At 34.9% G+C, this 18,037-nt stretch overlaps 1 long non-coding RNA gene across 2 annotated transcripts in view; it reads right to left on the reverse strand.

The window, feature by feature from the left end:
* Positions 1 to 1,393: 1,393 nt before the first annotated feature.
* LOC140524450 (uncharacterized) overlaps positions 1,394 to 18,037 on the reverse strand; it is a 28,173-nt gene continuing 11,529 nt past the window's right edge. Inside the window, exon 3 of one of the 2 annotated variants that reach the window (XR_011973728.1) lies at positions 1,394 to 1,585. This is a non-coding gene — a long non-coding RNA (uncharacterized lncRNA). Of the gene's footprint in view, positions 1,586 to 10,093; positions 10,436 to 18,037 lie in introns of those variants that run through there. The other variant, XR_011973726.1, reaches the window with a different exon arrangement.

Genomic DNA, 18,037 nt, shown 5'->3' on the forward strand with positions numbered 1-18,037 from the left:
AGAATTAAAATAGCAAAAAATGCCTTCTCCCAAACATTCTGCCCAAATATTTGGACCATGGGAGGTTAAGTGTTTCCACTGGAAGCTTCAACTTATGTGACCAGCATTTACACCAAAGATAAGCTAAAATCACATTATTCTTATCAGCTTTAAAGGGCTAATATTTCCTAAGGATCAGAGGTTCACCTGTGTCTTAATTAGGCCTCAACACAGACTACTTCAGATAATCTGTTCTCTTGGGTCTCTCTTGCCATGGAGCTTCCTTTTGGTGGGATATTAGAATTTTACAACAGGAGTCTGAAAAAAAATCACTATGAGAGTAGCCTTGGTCTTGGCCTTTCTTCCCTGTGGCTTCATAGTGGTCTTATTCTGTTATGAGCAGTAGCATTGTATGTCAGAGAAAGAACTTGAAAATGAAACTTGAAGGACCTAGGTTTGAATGTTACACTGGTACTGCTGATGGTCTGTGGGATTTTGTGCAAGTGTCTCCAGGTCATTGATTTCTTCAGTGTAAAAATCCCTACAACTCTATTAATTTCTAATTTTTGTTCTATCTTTCCAGCTCTTATATGTTATGGTGTATTTTTTTTTTTTTGGTTTGTGGTGTTTTGATGTTCTTATTCACCTGTGTGACTCAGAATGTACTACCTATTCAAGTGAAAGTGATTCAAATTCACGTGAGTCACCCTGATTTACCACCTATCTTAACCCACAAAACCTCCTGTTGACTCATTCTCAGAGGTTCTCAGACTCTGTGCCATCTTAACCATATAACTTTCCTAGGAGGAAGAAACTACCATGGAAGGGAAAAAAATGTCAGTCTCACAGGATCCTAGACTTAGCACTGGAAGTGACCTTAGAGGACAACTAATCCAACTTCCTCATTTTACAAATAAAGAAAAAGAAAGCCAAGAGGAAGCTAGTGACTCACCCAAGCTCATGGGTGAGTAGTGGGCAAGTAGTGAGCAGTAGAGCTGGGATTATAGTTTTTCTCATGATTGCAAAGTGTTCAGTTTTACCCTTCCAGTCACATGGAAAATAACTTACTAGAAGCACTTATTTTAATGGATTTGAGTTTAAATCCTATTCAATACTCAAAGCTCAAGTTAGGATTTGTCCAAAAGGATGTTCTCTGTGAATCAGGGCACATACAGGACTCATATTCTTCTTACATCAGCATACTACATAATAATAATTGTGGCTATTATATAGCTTGTTATATACACTATTTCATTTCATCCTGACAACAACATTTGGCATGATACAGTAATTATTATCTCCCCTCCACCCATGGCTAAATTGACCAACAAACATTTGCTACTTTATTTGTTAATTTTAAAGTATTGTTTTAGGTTTTTAAATTTTTATTTATTATAATTAAGTACTTACTTTGTTTAGGGATATAAGGGCATAAGTCAAATAATTCCTTCCTTCTGGGAGTTCACCATTTAGCCAGGGAGTCAATGTACAAGTGTGCACAAAATCAACACAATTTGGTGGGAAAGGCGAGAGACACTCCTAGCTCTGGTGGGTTTCATAGAAGCCTTCTTAAAGAAGGGGAGCTTGATCCATGACTTGAAGGAAACTGTCAATTTTAGAAATCAGAGGTAAGAAAAGATTGTATTCCCAACAGGAGGGCAGGGGATGGGGGACAGTCAGTGCAACATTATGAGGATTTTTTTAAAATGGAGCATTCTGTATAAGGAACAATAAAAGCAGTCAACTGGACAGTTTGCAGTATATAAGAAGGGAAGTAAAGCCATGTAAGTTGAGGTTAGGTTGTAAGGATGTTTAAATAACACTTGTGAGATTATCCTAGCATTAGGACAGTGACATGCATGGTCAAATCCATGCTTTAGGAAATTCACTTTATCAACTTAATGAAGAATGGGTTGGAGAAAGAAGGCACTAAAGCATGGAGACCAATTCAGAGGCTACTGAAATAGTTCAGGTGAGAAGTGATGGGCATGGACTAAGGTGATGGCTACATGAATAGAGAGGAAAGAAGAGATGTGAGAAATGTTGGGGAACAGAAACATCATTATTTAGAAACTTTTTGGATATGTGGGATGAGTGAGAGTAAAGAACCAAGGATAAAACAGAATCCAAACCAATGGAAAGGTGGTAGCAATACAATAATAATAGAAATAAGGAAGTGTGGGGAAAGGATGAGTTTGGGACCAATGATAATGAATTATGTTTTGTAAATGTTAAATTTGAAATGCCTATGGGACATCCACTTTCAAATGTTCCATGGGCAATTGGAGATGCAAGAAAATGCTCAGGAGCAATACCAGGACTGGAGATATATAGGTATAGATAGGTATGCTATATGTATGTTTTTTTATACACACATATATTTGGATATATGTATGTGTATATATGTACACATATATACATATATATGTACATATTTCTGAGAGTCATCAGCATACGTATACAATCAAACCCAAAAGAGATGGTGACTGCGATAGCTAAAATCCAGAGTTCTCACATTAAAAAATAAATCTTCAAGCATGCAGAAAGAAGCAGTTCAAGCATCAAGACATCTGAGAAAGTTTAGCAAAAGACTGAACAGCTTCTATTGTAAGTGAGAAGAAGTCTTAGAATACAGTATTCCAAAACATCAAAATAATTAGGATTGCAAGCACTTACCCTGCAGGGTAATGTAATCCTACAGGAAAAATCATGGACCTTAAATGGAATCAAGGATATAGACCTCTGCCAAAAAGCCACGAATGAATAGGAACTTTGAAGTATGAAAACAAGAATTAAGAGAACTCTAAGAAGGTGATTTATTTGAGCATTTGGGAGGAACTGTATTATGATGTGTTAACATTCAAATGGAAGGGGAAGAAACAAATGGTCCTCTAGAACTGTAATATCTTCAAATGATATTGCAGGAGTTAAATAAGAAAAACAGGAGAAGATTGGTTTTATTCTGAGGACTTTAAGAGAGGAGAAAGAAGTATAGGAAGGAGAAAAAAAGAAAACATAACTTGATATTTCTTATAGTAAGGGTACATAAGAATAACATACAAATATGGTAGAAAATTTGAGGGGTGTGGGCATCAGACACACCTACTTCTTTTTTGAAATAGCCAAAGAGGATTGAATGCATGCACTCGTGCATATGCATACACACACAGAGAGATGCACATGCACATTTCATTGTAGAAAATATCTAACTCGATAAAAAAACAGGCAGGGATAAAGAGGGAAAGTAATTACCAAGAAGAAAACAGAAACAAGCAAAGCAAACTGCTTGATACTGAGGGGAAATTTTAAGAGGAAAAAGCAAAGCAAAGAACGAGAATATCAAGGGATGATTATCAATTGGAGAAGGACTGAAAAAAATTTGGGCATGTGCATATAAAAGAACATTAATGTAACATAAAGAATTATGAAAGAGACAATTATAGGTAATTCTAAGTAGTTTGGACTGATGTGAGTGAAGTAATCAGAACTAGAAGAAGAAAAGTATATGAAGATGATGATATTATAAAGAAAAACAACATTGAAAGACTTAAGAACTTTGATCGATGACAACCCTGCCCTCAGAATACCTATGATGGGATATTTACAGTTCTGAAAACAAAAATGTATTGTATACTTTTTTAAAAGCAAGAGGCATAAAATGGAGATTTCTAATGTGATTCTCTTTTTTTTTTTTTGCTGTAAAAGTTTAGAATAAAAAATTACAATTTTAAAAATCTTTACCATTTTCTTAAATATCCTCACTGTCTCAGAAAGCCAGATTTGGGTTAGTATCATTCTGGGAGGGAAAAAAAGTGGCAGATAAAAGGAAAACAAAAGACAAAGAGATGCCAAAGTTACCATCATAAAACTTCCAGATGCCCCTGCCAGAAGTGGGCACATCATGTCTCCACCTACCAAGAAAAGAGATTAATAGAAGCAACTATTTGGAAAATCCAAGGGAAAACACATCCCCTACTTTTGCAAAATTGCCTGAATATATGCCAGGTCAGAGTGGGTCCTTTAAATTGATTAAATGAAAAAAATTACTTTGATTTTACACATGGAGACAAAGCCCTAAAAGCCTACTATTTACATTTTCCACATGTTACATGCTCCCTGAAGATGGCAAAAATCCTCTCATGCTTTAGTGCATTTACCATAAAAGAAAGTAGAATAAATAGAAATTTGCTCTTCAAATAGCAATGTTTTGAAATGTTATGTATATGAAACTTACTCTCATAGGAATTGGCTCAAAGAGTGAATAACATGGAAATAGTTTGATATAGACATCTATCTTACCGTACAGGAAAGTAGGAGGGGAGGGAGATAAAAGAAGAGGGCTGATAAAAGGGAGGTGTTTGGGGGAGGGGGTTGTCAGAAGCAAAACACTTTTGAAGATGGATAATGTGAAAAGAGAGAGTAGGATAAACGGGAAATAGAGTGGAGGGAAACATATGGTTTATAATCATAACTGTGAAAAAATTTGCTTTTTACAGCAAGTTTCTCTATTTTCTCAGATACTTCTCATTCCTCAAATATAGGGAACTGAATCAAATTTATAAGAATACAAGTCATCTCTCAGTTGATAAATGGTCAAACGAAATGAACAAACAGTTTTCAGATGAAGAGATCAAAGCTATCTATAGTCATGAAAAACGCTCTAAATCATTACTGATTACAGAAATGCAAATTAAAACAACACACATATCAGATTGGCTAATATGACAAATTAAAACAACACACATATGGCTAATATGACAGAAAAGGAAAATGACAAATGTTGGAGGGAATGTGGGAAAATTGGGACACTAACACATTGTTGGAATATTTGTGATCTGAATCAACCATTCTGGAGAGCAATTTGGAGTTATGCCCAAAGGGCTTTAAAACTGTTCGTAACCTTTGGCCCAGCAATACCACTACTAGGCCTGTGTCCCCAAAAATATAAAAAAAGAAAAGGACCTCTGTAGCTGCTCCCATGCTGGCACCAATTGGACAATGGATGAAAAAAAAATGTGACATATGATTGTAAAGGAATAATATTGTGCTATAAGAAATAATGAGTAAGTTATTTTCAGAAAAGACTTGGAAAGACTTACATGAACTGATGAAAAGTGAAATAAGTAGGACCAGGAGAACAATGTCCAACAGCATCGTGTGATGATCAACTTTGAATGATATAGTTATTCTCAGCAATACAATCATCCAAGACAATTCTGAGGGATTTTTGATGAAAAAAAATCCTATTTACCTTCAGAGAAAGAACTGGTGAAGTCCGAATGAGGATAACAACATCCTTTTTAAAACTGGATTTTTCTTGTTTGTTTGATCTGTGTTTTCTTTCACATGACTAATATTGAAATATGTTTTGCATGACTGTGTATAACCCATATTGAATTGTTTGCAGGAAAAGGAAGGGAAAGGATTTGAAACTCGAATTTTTAAAAACACAAATGATAAAAACTGTTAAATCTAACTGGAAAAAATAAAAGATTAAGTTAATCAAAAAATAAATGTCAAGCATAATCTGCACAGCTTAGCTAGCACACAGCTCTCATTATATTGCTCCCCTTCTCATAAATATTCAGTGGCACCTCAGTATCTATATGATAAGATTCCTTACTCCACCTTACCTTGATAAGGACTATTGTGGTGTGGAAAGAGCATGAAATATGGGTTGGAATCTCATACCATCTTACCTCTTAGCACCTCAGTAAAACTCTTGACTATCTGTAAAAGAGGGAACATTAGTACATACTATATTGGGTTGTGAAAATCAAATGTAAAACCCAATAGCAAAACACAGTATAAATCTGATTAATTTTTATTAGTGCCTTTCCGGTCTCAGCTCTCCTTGTTCACTACTTTTTACACCACCCTCCAACCAAATTGTGTTACTCACTATCTCCAAAATGGGGACTGCTGTTACCTCACCTTATTGTCTCTTCCTGAAATCCCTTTTTCTAATATCCTAGACTATGGATATTGCATTCAAGGTCCAGCTTAAATATCTCCTCCTTCACAAACTTTCCAGTCCGGCATAGATGTTGGTCAGCCCTCCTTTGGTCTCTGATAATACTTGGTTATACTAGGCTGGTAGAGAAGCTGCTATCATACAGACTACCTGGTGTTACATAAACTTCTGCATATGTCTTATCTCACCTACTTGACTCAAAGTTTTTTAAGGGAAGAGAATGAGTGAATGAATGAATGAACTATCAAACTGAATGAATGATTAAATGAATGAGTGAAAAAAATATTTAACTATTTATTCTGTGCAAAGTACTCTGCTAAGGGCTAGGGATATAAATAGAAAATCAGCTAGGTGGTACTTTGGATAGTACCTGAAATAAGGCCTGGAATAAGAAAGATTCATCTTCCTGAATTTAAATCTGGCCTCAGACACTTCCTAGCTGTGTCACTTTGGGCAAGTCACTTATCCCTATTTGCCTTGATAGCCTCTGTAAAATAAGCTGAAGAAGAAAAAAGGAAACCATTCCAATATCTTTGCCAAGAAAACCCTAAATGGGGTCATGAAGAGTCAGACATGACTAAAATAACTGAAAAAAATAAGGCCCCAAGAATTCAAGTTCAACGTCCATTACATTAGAAAGCATTGTCTCTCATTCTCAGATTCTGTTCTGAGAGGCCAGAACTTGCTATACTTTCATTATAAGGGTAGTATTTAAAAGAAATATTAAGAATTAACTGAAGCCTTAGTTTTACTCAAGTATCATAATTTAACCCAGATACATAAAAGTATATACTTCAGATGTTTTCTTCAGATAATATCATTTATATTTTATCTTTACACTCTTTCCCTGCATTGTGTGACTTTAAGTTGCTGGCTTTCCTCACATTTGTTTCAAATGGGTGAAAGACAAAGTTGAAATAAACAACATTAAGCAGAAATTGAGAATGGGTTCCTTTCATTGTAATTGATAGGTCATTGGCATTCATCCCTTTCCCTGTGTCCATTCTTGTTCTTTAAAACATGATGCTGCACAGTTCTGGAACAATCATCTTTCTCCTTATCTTCCTTTAAAATTAAAAAAAATCATCTCAGCTTTTACAGGTGTAATACTTTCCCAAGGTTCCTCCTCTTTCCAAACCACAACTGAGTCAAAATGAGGCCAAGTCATTCTGCTGGAGATCTCTCTAGCAATTGTGGTATATTTTCCCAACTGTTTATTAAGTTCCACTGTGGCCTAAAGGAATTCTCCTTATTTGAGTGTAATAAACCCATTACTGAAAAGCAATGGAAACAGAATAATTTATATGCATTAAGAATCAGAATAGTGTCTGCTGTATGAATTATGAGTTCCATCACTTAATGCCTTCGGCTGATTCTCTTTTGCTAATTTTGCTCATGAACTTGGTTTGCCCTGATCCAGTAGAGAAAAGAGGGAAGCCTTTAGAAAAGTCTGTCTTATTAAAGCCAGCAGCTTTTGGAAATGAACACATTGATTGAGATGGAAGACTGGTAGGAAACAGGAAAAAGACTAACAAACAATAGTCATCTTACTTTTGTATTACAGAAGGAAGTAATTGCAGGGCCACCCTTTATAAAACTCTCAGAAGGTAGCTGGTAGTATAGTGGATAGAGCACCTGGAACTTGACTTGGCAAAATCAGAGTTCAAATTCAACCTCATATACTTACTGGGTGGGTGACCTTAGGCAAGAGATTTAACCTCTGCTTGCCTCAGTTTCCTCAACTGTAAAATGAAGATAATCATATGTATGAGGATAACCATATGTATCAGTAAGACATACACAGGCAGGCCTGCCATCACAGGTTCTTCAATTTGCTTTTCTAAAAGGAAAGGCAACTTTTGAGGGGTTAACAATCTCCTTTAATCAAGCATATATATTATTCACCTAGTTCAGGGGGAAAAGTTAGCACCCTGAAATTCAGAGAAAATACAAAGAAATCAAAGATCAACAGACATGGCTTCCCTGTCTGACCATAATCAATACACATATCACAAATCAACAGACAAGTCCAACTGTCTGACCATAGTTACCAGAGAAGGAAGCACCAACATCTGGGTTTTCAAAGTCGGGGGCCCCTTAGCAGCTTTCCAGATTCTCATTTGGCCAAACAAACACTACCAGTCAGTAAGCCCCAAAGTAAAACCTCACCCTCAGAGTATTTATACATTTTTTAGAGCCAGAGAGTAGCACAACCTTTGACAACCAGTGCCTCATTAACAAAAGGTGTGGATCTTCTTATAAATCTTCCCAGGCCCTTTAATAAGTGGGGAAGATCTTTAATCACATTAAAGTAATTAACAATCCAAATACATATACTGTTTCTAGATAAGAAACTCTTTCTGTACTTTACTCCTAGTGAAGACTTTTAGTTGATAAAGTAAAGATTCAATCAGAGGCACTTGATTATACTAAAACTAAAACAGCAAAAGATTCTACTTTGCTTGCATTACACCATAGCACCAATCTCAGCATTGTTGTGAGAATCAAATGAGAGCATTTGTAAAACATTCAGTGTAGTTCCTGGCACGTAGAAAGCTCTATATAAATGTTGGCAATGATCATTGTTATTATTGTTTGTTAAAAGAAGAAATATTTAGTGCAGTTCCTGGCACATAATAGGCACTGTATAAATGCTTGTTCTTTTCTCTTCACCTTCCATGACTACCTACTGCTCCTCAGAACCTACTTTTCAGGACTTGGGAGGCATTGTGATACAAAGAAGAGTGTTAATGGAGAGTTGGGGCTATACAACGGAAAAACAGTGACACTGGAGTGAGAGTATTTGGGTTCAAATCTTACCTGTCATGTTTAACTAAATTCACCTATGTGACCTTGGGAAAATAATCTCCCTGTACCTCTTTTTATTTATATGTAAAATGAGAGAATTGTACTTGATAACCCCTGAGGTCCTTTCTATCTCTAGGTTTGTGATCTTATAACCGAAGTTCTAGTTCCACCTCTTACACTTACTCCCTTGGGTAATCAATTTACCCTCACTAGGTCTCAGATTATCAGTAAAATTAGGGGAATCCTGTGAGGTCCCTTTCAACTCTAGATCAAGGACCCTACAACTATTACACTCTCAAAATGTTCTATGATAGAAAACAACCTATAAAGGATGCGTATTCCCCAACTGATGATGGATAGAGTCTTACCCATCATGGTAACCTAATAGTGTCTGAAAGTACCGATCTCAGTAATTGGTAGGAGGGAAAGAAGGGATAAAGGCTTTGAACTTGAAAAAAATGGAGGATTTGGGTTTAGGTAAGGCCCAGAAAACCATGCATTGGGTTTTTTATCTTAAGTTAGCATAGCATGGTGGTTGACCACAAAGCAGAGCCAAGGCCAGATACCAAACAGATGCCAATAATGCTTGTTCACCCAGTATGTTTTACCATTCATCATGAGGTTAGTATCATTTTTTGATAAGATCTACATGCTCTGTATCTAAGCAATTCTGTTACTTAAGTTTGTTTTATTTTTCCTCCTTTGCCTTAAATTTTCTGTGAAGCCCTCTTAAAAATCTAACTTACTTTTCTGTGGGCATTAATGGAAAAGAAAGGTGTACTCAAGCTCATGGCAGCGAGAGAAGTACAAAAAGGACTTCTACACAGAAAATTGGCCAGTAACAGTAAATGAGTAAAACAGAGAAAAGGAGGTGCATTATCTAGATGGGACTGGGCTAGAGTAGGACATTGATTTTCTTTCACTTGGTTTTCTTTCATGAGCGGTTCTATTTCTTCATATACTTCAATGAACTTCCTTCGGATGGACTTGTGACTAAACATCCATGCTAGACTTTGAGCTTATTGAAGAAAGACATTTTTGTTCTTGTAACCTTTGTATTTTCTTTGTACATGGTACAGAAAATCATATAGTAAGTGCATAATGATTTCTTGTTGAATGAATGAATGACAAATCCTATAGTTCTAGAATTTATTCTTGATCTAACTTTGTTTACCAAATTTGTGAGAACCAAAACTAAGGCTTCTAGTCATATGTGAATTGCAAAAGAGTTTCAAGTCTAACATTGACAAAAGGGAAGGGCAAAGAAAAGTGCAAACCAACGAATGAATGAATGAATGAATGAATGAATGAATGAGTGAATGAATGAATGAATGAATGAAAAATGCATTTATTAAGCATCTACAAAAATGTAGCACATTGTGCTAAGAGCTGAGAATACAAACTAAAAAAAATAAGTACTCTCAAGAAGCCAGCACTCTAATGGAGGAAACAAGACATGGAAGGTTTCATCTCCAAGTCAGATGAAAAAGTCTTATGAGCCTTCAGATGCAGAGGCAAAACAGATAATTCCTCTTCTTTAATGCCATTTATACTAATGAAATCACATTCCACTGATAGAAACAGTAGTAGCAGTAGATGTGGTTCAGTGTTTTCTTCAGGGGAGTTGCTTTCCCAGATGATGACTTTGAGCAATGAGATGATAGAACTGCTAGTCTGGAAGAGACAAGGGTTGAGGTAATCATCTTGCCATTCCTTGGGTATTTATTTAATATAAATATAGATTACAAATATAAATAAGCATTTTGCCAGGTGTGATTGGCAGGTGCCAACATGCAAGGATTCTGATAACCCTGACTGTCTGAAAGACGACTCAGCTTCAGAAAAAAGTGACTTACAATATAGTTTAAGATTTGGTTCTGCTAAATCTCCTTCCTTTACATTTTTTATTAGTTCCTTTGATAGACATGATTTTTTTGTTCTTCCAAATGAATTTTGTTATTATTTTTCTTATTTTTTGGTAATTTAATTGGGATGACATTGATTATATAAATTCACTTAGCTAAATTTGTCATTTTTATCATATTTGCCCTGCCTACCCATGAATAATTCATATTTCTCCAATTATTTAAGTACAATTTAATTTGTGTAAAAAGGTTCTTTTTCAATAATTTTGTTTATATAGTTCCTGGGTTTGTTATGATAGGAGTATAAAATACTCAAAACTGTTTGGTACTGGATAAGAAATGGAAAGGTAGATTAATGTAACAGAATACATTTCACAGCAGCAAAAATATATATAATAACCTTGTATTTGACAAGTGTAACTTAAGATTTTGGCATAAGAATTGATTATTTGGTAAAAAAAAAAAATTGTTGGGAAAACTGGAAAGCAGTGTGGTAGAACCTGGACATAGACCGATATCTTACATCATTTACCAAAATAAGTTCAGACTGGATACATGGCATGGATAGATATTACAAGAAAATTAGAAGAATGTGGAATACATTATTTGTCAGACTTATGGATAGTTTAACAATTTTGAATAAACAAAAGATAGAGAGTAAATTTATGTATGAAATGGATAATTTTGATTACAGTAAGTTAAAAAGATTTTGTACAACAAAGCAAATGTAGCCAAGATTAAAAGGAATGCAAAAAATTTGGGGGAAGTTTTATAGACAGTTTATCAAATATAAGTCATATCAAAAATACATAAATAACTTTGTCAAATTGATAAGAATGTGAGTTATTCCCCAACTGATAAATGGTCAGAGGATATGAACAGGCAGTTTTGCAAAGAAGAAATCAAAACAACTTATAAACACATGGAAAAATGCTCAAAATCATTATTGACTAGAAAAATGCAAATTATAATAGCCTTGAGATAGCATTTTACATTTATCAGATTGGCTAAAATGATTAAAGGTGAAGCTGACTTGGTTGAATTGTGACCTCAACCAACTGTTTTGGAGAACAATCTGAAATTATGCCTAAGGCGTTATTAAATTGCCCATACTCTTTGACATAGCAATACCACTACTAGGTCTATTTACAAAGATGATTGGGGAAAAAGGAAAAAACCCTATATATTCTAAAATGTTTGTAGCATCTCTCTTTGTGGTGGTAAAGACCTGGAAATTTCAGAGACGTCCATCAATTGAGAAATAGCGGAACACGATGTGGTATATAATTGTGACAGAATACTACTGTGGCATAAGAAATGAAGAGCTCAATAATCTTAGAAAAACATGGAAAGAGTTGCATGAAATAGTGATGAATGAAAGGTGCAGAACCAAGAAAACATTGTATACAGTAACAGCAATATTGTTTTAAGAATTTCTAGTGAATCAGTCATTTTGACTACTATAAATACCCAAATTAACTATAAATGACATATGAAGAAAATCCTATCTGCATCCAAAGAAAGAACTGATAAACAGAAGTATGCATTCTCTCTCTCTCTCTCTCTCTCTCTCTCTCTCTCTCTCTCTCTCTCTCTCTCTCTCCATATATATATATATATATATATATATATATATATATATATATATATATATATATACACACATATACACATATATACAATTGTGTATGTGTGTATTTGTGTCTAATGGTAGCTACTTTTGAGGTCGGAGTGGGGGGAGGAGAGAGAGAAGAAAAAAGGGGAAGGACAAGGAAATTTGCCAACTTTGTTGTATATTTAAAAGGAATAGTAAATTGTACATAGTGAATTTGTGGTTTCATGTGTAATCATCTTTTCATTGTACTTTGTTATGGGAAAGTTTGTTTTCTTCCATAAATAAAAAACACTAAAAAGAAGAATATGACTTACTGTCTTCAAGAAGTAATATCACTACGTGCTTAGCTTGAAGCTTAGAAGTAAGTGTTAAATGTTTTGTAAAAGTTTCTACTTATAATTTCCCTTTTCCCTTCAGCCTCAAGGGATGTAATTTAATCATTATTGTGTTCTTTAGGATGATGGAGAATGAATTGTAAATGACAGATAGATAATACACAGTTTAATTACACTTGACTTTGATTGTGAGTGATATATCATAGAATTAAAATGTTAAATCTTGAAGAGATTCAGACCAAGGATTGTTAGAGTTAAGAAGGACCACAGAGGTAATATAGCCTGATTTCTTCATTTTACAGATTAGGTAACTGAGACTGATATATTGTAAATGATTGACCATTAAATGATAGCCCTATTTCCGTTATATATGAATGCCACACAAAATCACAAAATTTTAGAATTGGAAGAGACTTGAGAGACTACTGTGCCTGAGACTCCTTACTAGCTCCCAAAGAAGCTCATTCCAGTTTTATATAGTTCTTTTTTCAAAATATCCCCCTTATATTTAGTCTAAATTTGCCTCTTACCAACCTGTACCCACTGACGTCAAGTTCTGCTTTCTGGGCTCAAACACAACAAGTTTAAGTCATTTTCTATGAAATTGGCCCTTTAAATACTTGAAGATATCTATCATGTCTCCCCTAAGTCCATTCTTTTCTAGGTTAAATGTCTCTCTATCTTATTTAGTCAGAACCTTCAATCCTTTTACTATTCTGGTCCATTTTCTCTGGATCTACTCTAATATATCATTATCCTCCTAAAGTGTGGAACTTCAAACTAAGCCCTAATTTCAGATGTGATCTAAGGGCAAAGTGAATGGGATTTGCACAATTTTACTTTATATTTTGAATACATTTTTTGCATACTATACCAATCTACTTCTTCTCATTAGTTTTTTTTTGTTGTTTCTATATCATGTAATTCATTCATAATGAATTTATTAGCCACCAAAATCTCATTTTTTCACATACACTGATTCGTAATCATGCTTCTTCCAACTTATATTTGTGAAGATGATTCCTTGGATCCAAAATATATAACTTTACATTTCTCTATGTTAAATCTTATCATGTTGGATTTGGTCTATTGAGAACATTTCTGTTCTTAAGTGTCATCCAACATGTTATTTATCCTTCCCAACTTCATGCCATCAGGAAATTTGACTAACATTCTATCTATGCCTTAATCTAAATCACTGATAAAAATATTATACTGTACAGGTACAACGACAGTTCCCTGTGCCACTCTACTAGAGACCTCTTTCCAAATGGAAATGGGCCCATTAATGATTAGTTTTGGGGTCCTATTTTTCAACCATCTCCAAATCTTCCCACTTGCTCTGTCATGTCCTCACAATGATAGCATGAGAGATTTTATAAAATGCTTTTCTGAAATCTTGGTATACCATGTCTAGCTATGATTTTTCCCCTGAGTTAATAGTCAATAAATCCTCTCAAAAGAGGGAATGAGGTTAGTGTGGTATGATCTAACCTTGATGCAATTTTTCAACAATCACCTTTTTCATTTATACCTACTGTGAAAAAATTTAATACGCTATAGAGTTTTTCTAAAGATCAGAGTCAATATCACAAGTTCATAGTTTTTAGACTCTCTCCTCTTATTTTTTTCTGATTAGGGACATATTTATTCTTCAATTTTATGGCATATCTCTTGTTTTTGCTAATATTTCAATGATCACTTACAGTGGATTGGGAAAAAAACTTTATATCAAATATTTCTGATAAAAGCCTAATACTCAAAATAAATTAAGAATTAATTTTAAAAATTACACTATGAGCTATTCTCCAATGTATGATACCAAAGGATATAAGTAAACATTTTTCAAAAGAAGAAATGGAAACTACCAACAGATACAGAGGCAACAAAATGGCGCAGTGATCACTAGATCACTAGGCCTGGAGTCAGAAAGACTTGAGTTCAAGTCTAACCACAGACACTTATTAGCAGGGTAACTTTGAGCAAGTCATTCAAACTGCTCATCTCAATTTTCTCAGTTGTAAGATGGAGATAATAATGGCACCTGCCTCAAGTGAGATAATATAAAGTGCTTAGGATGGTGCCTGTCACCTAGTAGGGGCTATATAAATGATTGCTACTATTATCCATCACTTAGCACAATAAATGGCATTTATATTTAACAAATGTTTATTGACTGATATGAACCTTAAGATCCCATCATCTCTATTTCCCCAACCAATTCCTTCTTGTGCATCAGCACCTAGTCCAAAATAGTCATTCCCCATTTTTGAATTGGGACAGACTGTTGTTCTCATCATGTCCACCTAAATTCAACTTTATATATCAATGATACAATACCGATAGCCTATAGCCTTATGCCCAACATTTGGACAGAGAGAGATTTTGAATTAACCGTGCTCTTTGGGAACGAATCTTTATACAATGAATCTTTATTCAGTGTAGGTCCTCAAAGCATGATATTTCATACTCTTTTTCTTGCTTTCACTAACCAGTGTGGAAACTCTACTAAAATGGGTGAAGGAAAGAAAAGTAGGAAAATATATGAGTATTAAAGTATGTTTGAAGGAATCTTTATAAATGCTTACAGATGAAATGAGGCAGCCCATTGTAGCACACACACACAAAACTAAACAAACACTAAAACAAAGAGTGTAGTAGTCTCTAGAATCAAACAACCTGAGTACAAATTTGAATGCTACTACTGAACACCTGTGAGAGCATTGACAAATCATTTAACTTCTCTGAGACCCTAGAAATAAAATGCCAATTTGTAAAAAGCTTACATTCTCATGAAAGAGACAATAGTACATATATAAGCATGTATGGAATAAATATAAAAAGAATAAATGCAATCTATTTAAATCCTAGATAGTTTGAGAGTAAAGGCACTAAAAATTGAGTGTATCATTTTCCATTGTCCTCTGATGCTAATATGCTGCTACTTCTCTATTGTTTTGCTCTTCATTCACCACTGGACATGACTAATCTGCTGTTGCTTATTCTGAGCTCTTTATTCTGTCATCTGTTTTGAAAGTTTCCACTTTCTTGTCAAGTTACTCTCTTCTATTGTTTTCTGAGTTTCAACTATTTAATCCCTTCATGGTCCTTTATTTTTATTGCTCTCTTCTTCCATTTATGGGGTGCAGTGACTAGTAAGCCTCTCTCTGCTCTATCACTTTGATTGTATACCTAGGAGACCTGAGTCACTATATTCACCCAGGAAATAGGAAAAAAGCTAATAGAAGTGCCCAAGATAAAGTTAACTATATTCTTTTGACTATCTTCCTCCTGACACTTCCTAAATTTTATAGCATCCAGTGGTCATTGGTTAAAGCCAACTATTTCATTTGGAGTTTAAAAATAATTTAAATACCTTCTAAATCCATGGTTATGAATCAGAATTCCCTGAATCAATTTTGAAAACTCTTCTCCCTTTCCACAATATTACAAAAGCTCTATGGAAAATGCAATGATAACATTACCTTTGTTCTAAAGGTGTTCCATACTTCATATGCAGATAAAACTAGAGATAAGCACAAAAGGCTGCGGAAATAGGAAATACCATCCACCATTGTCCCTACCTTTACAAGTCAGGAAAATGCGTCCCCACACTGGTTGGCTATGCCTATCAGAACAATTTCTTCAACACAGGCTTTCCCCATATTTTGTTTTCTTAGTCTAAATTTTCATTTGCTAAAATGATTCCCATCTCTGTTGTAAATCTATTTCTAGTGGATGTAAAAGTTGTCTGTGTAAGCAATTTCAGAGTCCTTAATCCTTTCAAACAGACAGATCTGCTCTTGTAAATGTTAGTTTAGAATATCTTGTAAACAGGACTGTGATTTTCTCCATAATTGGACTGTTAAGCCTCATTTACTACAAAATATGGCTCCATTGCACCTCATTTCTACTACCTTTATGGTTAAGGACAGTTTCTAAAGTGCCATAGTAGGGTTTTCATTTGGGAAATAAATGAGATGTTTCCCTAGTTAGCACCTAGGTTTGCAAAATGACTTTCAAGTAGAATTATCACACAGTCTTTCCATGTGGCTGCTGTCTGGCAAAGTATACATTTCCTGGGCTTTTCAAAAGCAGAAAATCTACATAGTTAAGTTAAGTCATTTGTATTAAAACCTTTTAACTGTTTTCTCCTTTTCAAATAAGTTCTGAAATAAACAAATCTTAAGGAATGTTAAGGAGTCCTCTGAACTTTTGAGTTACCATATTTTGAACCCAGAGTTTACAGGAAGCCTTGAATATGTCACCTAATGTTAGCACCCTAAGCTGACATAATTGGTGTTTGCACTCTAAGCTGAACATCCTGTGTGTGTTTGGGAGTCAAGATAGGCACCACTCAGTCTATGCCAGACTGAGAAACTGCTTGTGCAACTGGGACCCTTGTAGATAAGCAAACTCTCCTCTCTTCATGGTCTAGCAGTTCCTAAGGGAAAAGAATGCTGTTTTTGCCATTACCTTGCTTTCCCCCAAAAAAACTGATTTGTATTTATTTTGCTTATACTTATGTGTGTATATTTTATCTCCTCTGAGAGAATGTAAGCTTCCTAAGAGCAGGGACTTTTTCATTTCTGTCTTTTTGTCACCAATTCCAAGCATATTTCCTTGTACATAATAAGATGTTAATAAATGTTTGATGATTGCTTGCTTAATTGGTTGACTGTTTTAGTTGCCAAGAGATAGTATTATACAGATAGTCACTCAGGCAAACAGTTTAAATGTAACTATATTTTGTAATAATGGTTTCTTCCTTTCTGAAAATCCAAGCAGGTGAATTGTATGTTGGAGACAGGAATGGATTTGTCATTTCCACAAACTGTCTCCATCAAAATGTTGCGAACTATCAAAATTCAGTTCAATGAGAATCGGTTAAGTTCTTGCTATATGAACAGTCCTGTGCTAGACAATGGAATTCAGAGCAATTTAATGTCCCTCATTTATAAGTAGATTGGACTCAGCATATTTCTGGGTTCCCAAGTCACAGCACTACAAGGCAATCTGTGCAAGTAGCATCTTTTCATTTCAAAGCCTATAGGACCAGGTAGAAGTTGTTTTTTTGAAAACTGGACTCTCTAACATGCTTCCTTCCAAAATGGGAACCTCACAAGATGCCTTTCTCTCTTCTGAAACACATTAACGCCAGAGTAAATCACTCTCTCCATGAATCACCCTCTCTCTCCTGTCACTCCTCTAGAATTCAACTACATTTGGTCTTCAGCTGGCATCAACCCTACTCTTTCACTCTTAGTTCTTGTTTTGTATGCTAAACGTACAACTCACTCCTGACTGCTGCAAAGTCCAGGATATTCTCATTCTTCCAGCCCTTAGGCTGAAGACTTGATAGACATGCTCCATGTGATTGAAAGACATGATCAAGGTACTAATGAAACAATATAAAATACCTGGCGTAGAAAGTGATCCATGGAGAAAGAAGGGGGCATGA

The sequence above is a fragment of the Notamacropus eugenii genome, chromosome 1 (genome assembly GCF_028372415.1).
Source record: "Notamacropus eugenii isolate mMacEug1 chromosome 1, mMacEug1.pri_v2, whole genome shotgun sequence".
In the NCBI taxonomy this organism is placed as follows: Eukaryota; Metazoa; Chordata; class Mammalia; order Diprotodontia; family Macropodidae; genus Notamacropus; species Notamacropus eugenii.